This window comes from Coptis chinensis, chromosome 8 (assembly GCF_015680905.1).
Source record: "Coptis chinensis isolate HL-2020 chromosome 8, ASM1568090v1, whole genome shotgun sequence".
Lineage (NCBI taxonomy): Eukaryota > Viridiplantae > Streptophyta > Magnoliopsida > Ranunculales > Ranunculaceae > Coptis > Coptis chinensis.
The window spans coordinates 63,041,730-63,050,554 of NC_141463.1; positions in this window are offsets into that span (position 1 = coordinate 63,041,730).

The window sequence follows — 8,825 nt, forward strand, 5'->3', positions numbered from 1 at the left end:
TTCCTATCTCTATTGGTCTTCACTTTCCTGGTTATGGAAGTCATTTTAATTTCTATCTCAGCTTCTTTCTCCCCATCATTTCCTTGTTCTTTGTTCTTTTTCCTTGAGTATAGATGACAGAGGAATACCGAGGGAAAATGATGGAGCTCTAAAGTCTGGAGACTCATTTGGCACCATTTCTGCATCCTTATTCGGTACATGATGGTGGACTGCTTTATCAGTTTGAGGTTGCACTTGTTCCTTATCCCCCTCTTGCTGGTCCTTCTTTTTCAACTCTTCCTTCAACTTTTCATTTTCTTCTTTACACAACAGAAGTTCTTGTTCGAGTCTGTTAACCTTCTTTTTCAACTCTTCTTTCAACTTTTCATTTTCTTCTTTGCACAACAGAAGTTCTTGTTCAAGTGTGTTGACTTTCTCCCTCAACTTTTCCTTCAATTTTTCATTTTCTTCTTTGCATAACAGAAGGTCTTGTTCGAGTGTATTGACCTTCTCCCTCAAAATTTGGTTCTCCAGTCTTATTGACATGACCTTATCATCTTCTTCAGTCGTAGGCTAGACAATCATTTCTTTATCTGAGGGTACAACGTCACTGGATATGTTCTGTAGCAATGTTCTTTCCTCATCTATTATAGCTTCAACATTAACAATTACCTGATAAAGTTCAACATCAACAATTAGTGTTTGAAATTTGGACCATGAACAATCAATGTTCATACTCTTATTGGACTATGAACATTCAGTGTTCATACCTATTTGGGGGTATGAACACTAATTGTTCATAGCTACTGGAGTATGAACAATGATTGTTCATAGCCAGTTTAGTAGTACGAACAATATTTGTTCATAACTACTTTTGAATATTAATAATACTAATAATATAGTATATTTATACACTAATACTATAATGTGTATTTATACACTTCATATAGGTTGAAATCTACTTGATCAGAGGGTACAGCGTCACTGTATATGTTCTGCATCAATTTTCTTTTCTCATCTGTTATAGCTTCAGCATCAACAATTACTTGATAAAGTTCAGCGTGAACAATTAGTATTTGAAATTTGGAATATGAACAATCATTGTTCATACTCCATTGGCTATGAATAATCAGTGTTCATACCCCCAGTATGAACACTAATTGTTCATAGCCAATGGAGTATGAACAATATTTGTTCATAACTACTTTTGGATATTAATAATACTAATACTATAGTATATTTATACACTAATACTATAGTGTGTATTTATACACTTCATATAGGTTGAAATCTGATGTTCACCTTTTGAGTATCTTAAAGATTTGATTCTCTAATTGGACAAAGTGCGAAAACAAAGAATTTTCCTTACTCACGATCTTCGTGTGCATATAGTTTTGATTAGGGATTCGAACCAACCTAAATTCTATGACCACTTACAACTTGGTTTTGCTATTTTAGGAAACTAGTGAGTAAGTTTAGCTATGATTGTATTAATACTAACTACTTGGTTTCTTTTAATGCACAAAATGAAAACTTTAAGTTACGTAAACATGCAACGAAAACAAAGATAAAAATTGACTAAGACAAAAGTGGAGAGTTAATTTTCCTCATGTGAAGATAACCTCTATTGTGTGATTTTAAGTTCTTGCATCTTAATCTTCCTAGAACTCATAGACAAGTTCTAATAAAAATTAACTTGATCCCTAACACTATGACTCATCTCTAAGATCATATTGCTAGCATGTAGAACCAAAGCAATGAATTGTCTCTAAGCTCATCACTTTGATTCCTAACTAGACTCTACACCAACTACCATTTTGAGGATAGGATGTAGGTCTAGTTGTTCTTCCTAAACAACTTATAAAAATCACATTACAAAGGTTATCCTTCACATGAGCATCATTAACCCCCCACAAAGGGAAGGTTTAGCTCATGATCCTTGGGATAAAAGATGAAAAGTGCAAAATATAAATGTAAAATGAGAAAGAGAGAGAACAAAAAGAAGAAGAAACTATATATATGAACTTACTTGCATTTAGATTTATTTAGAACAAGAAGAACACAAAGTTTCTTCCATTAAAACTATTACAAGTTTTTTTTTTCCAAACTCCAAACTCCAAACTCCAAACTAAAACTAAAAAACTACTAAAAACTAAAAAATAATACATGATAAAGGAAAAGAAGTCAAGGGAGTAAATGGAGTGCATCCCCTCTTGTTTTGTTTTCTTCTCCATTTGAGAGAAATCTCATTTCCTCCCACGTGAAACACCAAACCACATTTACTTCCTTCTTACCCACACAATCCACAACAAAGTGACACCTATCTTTTTTTCACTATTAACACCTAATCTCATCTAACTTTATTAACTACATGCAAGGTGTCACTTTTGCACCAATTATTTGCACCTTTGTCTTGACTTGTATGACTCATCAAATCTTATGGACCCACATAGTGGGTCCACGTGCACTCCAGTGGCGGTCCGGTCTTTTAGCAATTTTACAACTTCCCACCTATGCGTAGAGTTCATCGCACTGATCGTCTGAGCAGCTCACTTGTCGCATTCAGAGTCCTGGTTCAAGAGGTAGGAGCTTCGGAAGTTTGATGCTTCTGTACGGATTTGTTGGGCTTCACATGGCTGATTTGGAAGAATTCATATATACATCGTTCCCCATGCTTTAACGCATGTTTAACCAATATTTTCATGTTTATTGTGAATACCTACAAAAGTACGAAAATATACTTATTTCATGATTATTAAATACATAATTAACCAAATTTATATGTCTTAATGGGGTTTCATATTACAGTTTTGGGTGCTTATCACACTACCCCCAAACAGCACTTTGCTTCTCCTCAAGCAAAGAAGAAACATTAAAACAGATAAGTGGCCAAAAATGTGTAGTCCTAAATAATTCTCGTTTCGCAGAGTGCGGTTGCATTGACCATATGCAACAAAGCCTTAAACCACTAGGAATTCTCTAGTGGACGAGTTATAGCCTCGTGAGAGTTTTTCAGAGAAGATACTCACAAACTTCATTTATACTACAACGACTCAGTGACAAAAACTCGTTTCCTAAATTAATCTCAGATATCCATACATCCCTTAGCAGGGAACGAGGATTGATTTCTTTGAAACTCAAGTTAATATGCATACAATAATTAAAACATCTACATATAAACATGCATACAGTGTGCTTTACATTGAAAAGTACTAGCAGGGCCGTTTTTGGATCCTTTGGAAAGCGTACCTAAATGGATTCTCACAGGTATGTGTCGAAACACAAATTCGCTCATAATTTTTCCACTTAGGTTTTGCTAACTCCAGATTATGTAGTGGGCATTTCCTCACATACTCAATGATAAATGAGGAGGAGCCGAGGTCGATCAATCACATCTACTACTTATTATCACACCATCCTACTCCTAATTGAGCTAGAGGTCTTTATTAGGTATTATGGGGCTTAGGTGGTAGTGTAGAAGAAAATGGAAATGGATAATAAAAAATGATAAGTATAAGAGAATAGGGTCTTCAAGATATTTACACTCGAGAAATCCTTGTTTTATTTTCCTGCTTCTACCTGAGTTTTCCTATTTTGCTCTTAAGCCTTGTACTTATTTCACACTTTTTTATTTTTGAAACAAGAATCTTAAGAAACATAATTCTATTTTCCTTAGCTGAAGCAAGTAACTAACTTTTATTTAGGTCAAGTCTTTCTCTTTACCTTTCTACATTTCATCCTATTTCTCATACTCATCACTTAGGTAGGTTCTTCTATTTAGGGTTAATAGATGGGTAAGGAATTTTTGGTGAAAATGAAAGGTTTAATGAAAGGTTCAGTGGAGTAACTAGCGGTAAAATTTGTAACAGATAAGAATTTATAGTTATGTCGATCCAAAGAAGGCCTAAATTCTTGCCTAGGGTTTGGGTGGTGATCAAGTAAGTAGAAGCGTGATTTTCTCTATTCGGAAAAACTACTCCTCTATGTCATTACTCACATATCACACATATCGAGGCTTTTTGGTTAGATTCTCACAGGATTGATCGTTTAAGTAACTAACCGTTGGTTCCAGAAACTTACTGCTATGTACAATCGATGATACTCAGTGCATGAATGTTCATGAAAAGATGTATAAGCTATTGCATACATATTATCTTAAATTTCTTAAAAACAAATCCTAATTCGGATACTACTGTGAGATTTCTAGACAATTTTCATCATTGACAAGGAAACAAGACTTTGTTACTAAGTACAATTATTAATAAAAACTATATACATGCTACAATTTGCCTAATTTTTGCTACAGGTTTAAAGCACCCCCAAACAGAATGATGCTTAGTCCTCGAAGTATCAATAGATAAAGAAAGAAATTACCTGAGAACCGTGAGCAAAATTAGGGCTATATTGCTGGAACAGAAAGGTTGGAGAACATAATATATTATACAGAAAGAAACAATGGAAAACAATAGCACACGAAACATAACTATTTAGCTAGATATATGTACAATGGCATGCTCAAATTTACCATCCAGCAGGATGTGTTGGTCCGGCGTCCTCAATAATGAAATGCATTTCCTTAGCATCACGCTAAAAGATAATAGTCTACCAAATTTCTGCCCATTCTTTCTCCAGATTTGTTCAAATGTGTCCTCATTTTTTCATCCTTCGGGTAACAACGAACATGCCTCAGGTATCGAGCGAGATGTTTTCATTGCCTAAACCTTAATGAACGAATGATTTTGTTTGCTGGGCACATAGAATCTACCTTGACCCAGTCATGAAAAGTAGTTGAAAACTGTGGGAAGTGTGTCTTCATGATTCGGCAAGCGGTTACAGGTAAAAGTATATACTGATCCTAAAAAGTGCGAGCTCATTTCAGATTGGAGATAACACAACCTAAGATGTTAAATAATGTACGACCTTGAGCCAGTACATTGAATACTACGCAGGTAGCCTCATTGGCAGTAGAAAAGTGCCAATCTCCCATGATGTTCAGGAGTATAAACAACATCGCAGTCTTCATGTTCATGGTCATGCTTGCTAATGGAATGGTGATGTCGCGCCATGGCACATGGCCATCTCCTTCTCGTGTAATCCCAAAACCATCACCGTAATTAAGATTCGCGAAAAACATGCCAATGAAAGGAACGATAAGAATTGTGATAGATATAATGCCATGTTGTGGCCGGTTCGTGATATGGAAGATCCAAAATTAGGGCAAGCTGTTGTTCAGAAAAAATATGATGTGTGCCACCAACTAGGATTGTGAAACCGTCTAAGTAGAAGCCATGAGCATGGTTGAATGCTGGTGTGTCCTCCATATTAGCATAAAAGTATGCAGCCAAACTTGGAGAATAAGTTTGGTCAGGTTGAAGAACTAAGGAGGACCACCCAATGTTAGTGATGTAGTCACGGAAGAGATGGCCATAAGTATTGGAATCTATCATAGATTGAAAGGATTGCTCAGGAATGAGTTTTGGAGGTGTCATGTTTGATGAAGATGCAATGTTTGATGAAGATGCCATGGTGGATGAAGTAAAGAAATGGGTAAGGATAAAGGCAAACTGGATGGATAAATGAGTATGGAAGAAAATAGACCCTCCTATAATGACATTGAAAATCACATGTTTAAATTGTTCTTATCACAACGTGAAATATGACAATTCTAGTAGGTATTTCTTACAAAAGAAGACAGAAAGATAGCAACAAAATTCATAATACGACGAAAAACGTAATAATATATACGATTATTTATTTATTGACTTAGTATTATTATTCTATTTTTATTAAATAAGAAAATCATGGATTATTATGTTGATTCTAGGGACGTATATCGTGCACCAGACTGTTTAGTTCTTCAATTTGTTGGCTAAGCTGCATTTGAATGTCCCCCTGGCTTGCAGAGAGTGTAGTTTGATTCTCCATTAGGAGAGCGAGATTTTGCAAGAACTGAGAATGATTTTCCAAGATTTTCTCATATTCAACTTCATGCATTTGTTGACATTCTTGGACATCCTTAAGAGTTTTAATGATGATTTCCTGACGAGCGTGTAGTTCCTGCATGCCTTGATGAAGAAATTGTATGCCTTCCATTGGATTATAAATGTTTAGCATGGCATTTTCATCAAAGAAATGTTCAGAGTTTGAGCTTAGGTCGTTCTGTTCATCTGTCAGAGTATCAAAAGTCCAAAAACCAATGGAGTAGTCTGTGTGGAGTACACTATTATTTGCTCTTTGAAGGGGTGTCTCTGGAGAAATTACTGGATAACCCCAACGCATCATAATTTGCGTGACTAAAGTAGGTAGAGGTGCTAACCTTTTTGTTTTCCTGGTGATCGCGTTCCAGAGGTGTTGGATTAGACAAAAATCATCCCTTTGAGTCTGCAAAACCCAAAGTAGGTGAAGTTGAGGCTTTGTGACTTCTGATTGGTGTGATGTACCTACCACATTGTGTCCCAACCAGTGGAGCACAACTCGTTGATTCTGTTTCAAAGAACGTTGAAGAACAACGTGATGTCTATTGCTGACTTCGCCATGAGATACGGTAGCTCATAGTAAAGTTTTGACGGAATCAAATGAAGACTCTGGAAAAAGGAACTCCTGGGTATTTATTGGGATTTGAAGTATGTCGGAGATAATTTTCCTAGTCAATTCAAATCGTCGTCCATAGGCATTGAAGTAGAATTTTCCATTTTCAGGTCCGCTAAATTGGTAGAACATCAAAACCAATTCTGGGGAATAACCAACTGCTGAATGATATAGAAGAGGCGTATATCCTCGACGTACAATTTCGGTGTCAAAATAAGGAGAAAACCGGCCATATTCAAAAAAAATTAGGTAGTCTTTCTCAGACATTATTTTTCTTGGGTGATCCATTTGGAAGTATTACTGAGGGAAGGATAGTGAAGAATGCTTGAAATGAGAATGACTGAAAAGAAGAGATTTATAGCCAATCCATGAGTCTGTACCAATCAGGATTCCAAGTGTAGTTAAATTCGGAATTAATATGTGAAAACACAAGTGACTCATGGGTTGTTGTCACACATACTTTTAGGAACAACAACAATGGGTATCCATAGTAAGTATTTTCATGTCAGAATCCCAAAAACAATTAATGAGATGTTTCATGTTAGAAAATACGGAGGAAAGTTTCACAGGGCAGTTAGACCTACACGTAATTTCAAAATTGATGAGCATACCTCAATAATAAAAGATGGATAGAATAATCGAGCTGCATGTATGACAAGTGTTAGGCGTACCGTGTAGCGTGCACGATCTATTCCGAAAATAATAAGTTGAGATTGATTTATTTTGGTACGTTATTTATTTTGCTTATTTGTTATTGTTTTGATAACTATTTTATGTTTATGATAAGGTAAAAATACAACTATTATACACAATTATTAAATAGGGTACTTCTCCATTTAATACATAACCCGTATAAATGGTGGAGAATTATTTAACACACCATAGTAATATACAAAGCGACAAAGGGAAAGAACGATGTCGGTTACATAGATCTAGATATTCTGGAGCATGTTATGCATGAACGACAGTAAAACAATGATAAACATGGTTATCACGAATACTGTGACAGCCCATTCGCGTTGCTCCTGTTCCCATCGCTCGATCGGATTCATTGTTTTGAATGAAAAGATAATATATGAAGATAAAGCTGTGGAGAGTGAGAGAATGGGATGAGTGAAAGTGGATGAGGAGAGTTGGATTTTATAATGGAAAATCTGACCGTTGGGTATCTGACCGTTTGGATCAGTCCGTTGGGTTTTGACCGTTGGGCTTAGAGAGTAGACCTAGTGCATCAAGGAACAAACTAATATATTAGGAATTACAATAATTGCATAACATAAATAATTTCTCATTCAAAACGTCTGGAGATACAAAATTATGAGAAATCAAACGATATATAATTTTTGATCACTAGAAAAATAAAAATGTAGTGCATAAAGGAAATAAATGACAAAGTCATTTTTAGACTAAGAGGAACAAGCTGCTACTGTGAATTCTCAGGGTTAGCAGAAGATGAACCAGATTTCTCACCGCCGTCCACGATGACCTCTGGGCCGAAATTTGACCGGTTTGGAATGTGGCCTAAAGATCATGCGATTGATATTGGAATTGCCGTTGAGTAGCCATCATCATTCTCTGGAAACGGCCTTGGCCATTACACATTTCTTGCTGGAAGTCATTTTGGGAAGTAAGCATCTCTTCCTGACGAAGAAACATCCTGCGCATGCTAGTGTTCATGTGTCTCAAAGCTTCCATAGGAGTGCTTATTCGGCGCATGGTATCCTTATTAAAACAGTTGAGTGGTGAAAGAGGAGGAGGAGGTACGTTATCACGCTCAATATCATCTCTAGCTATTGGGTCCCAGTGGTCCAAAACACAAGTCTCGAAAATTCCAAATTTTTTGAAAGACCTTGTTGGAATGAAAGGAGTAGCAGACTGGAACCCTAAGTTAAGCATAAGCTGAGTAACAAGTACAGCAAGAGGAGCTAACCTATTTGACGCAGTCGTAAGAACATGGCCCAAGAAATGGACCATACAGAAGGTATCCTTCTTCTCCTGGAGGATCCACAGCAAGTGCAAGAATGTCTTGTTCATGTCAGACGTCTTTGAAGTTCCAATGACGTTGTAAGCCAGCCACTGAGTAACGGCTAGTTGGTTCCGTCTGAGCGAGTGCTGGTACACGCAGCTCGAGCCATTATTGTACTCTCCCTCGAGAAACGTGTCAAACATTAAGTCCATCGTATTCGGATACTCTGATATCAACAGGGTCGGACTATCGGAGTTTATCAAAATCTGTGATGTATTCGATATTAACTCCA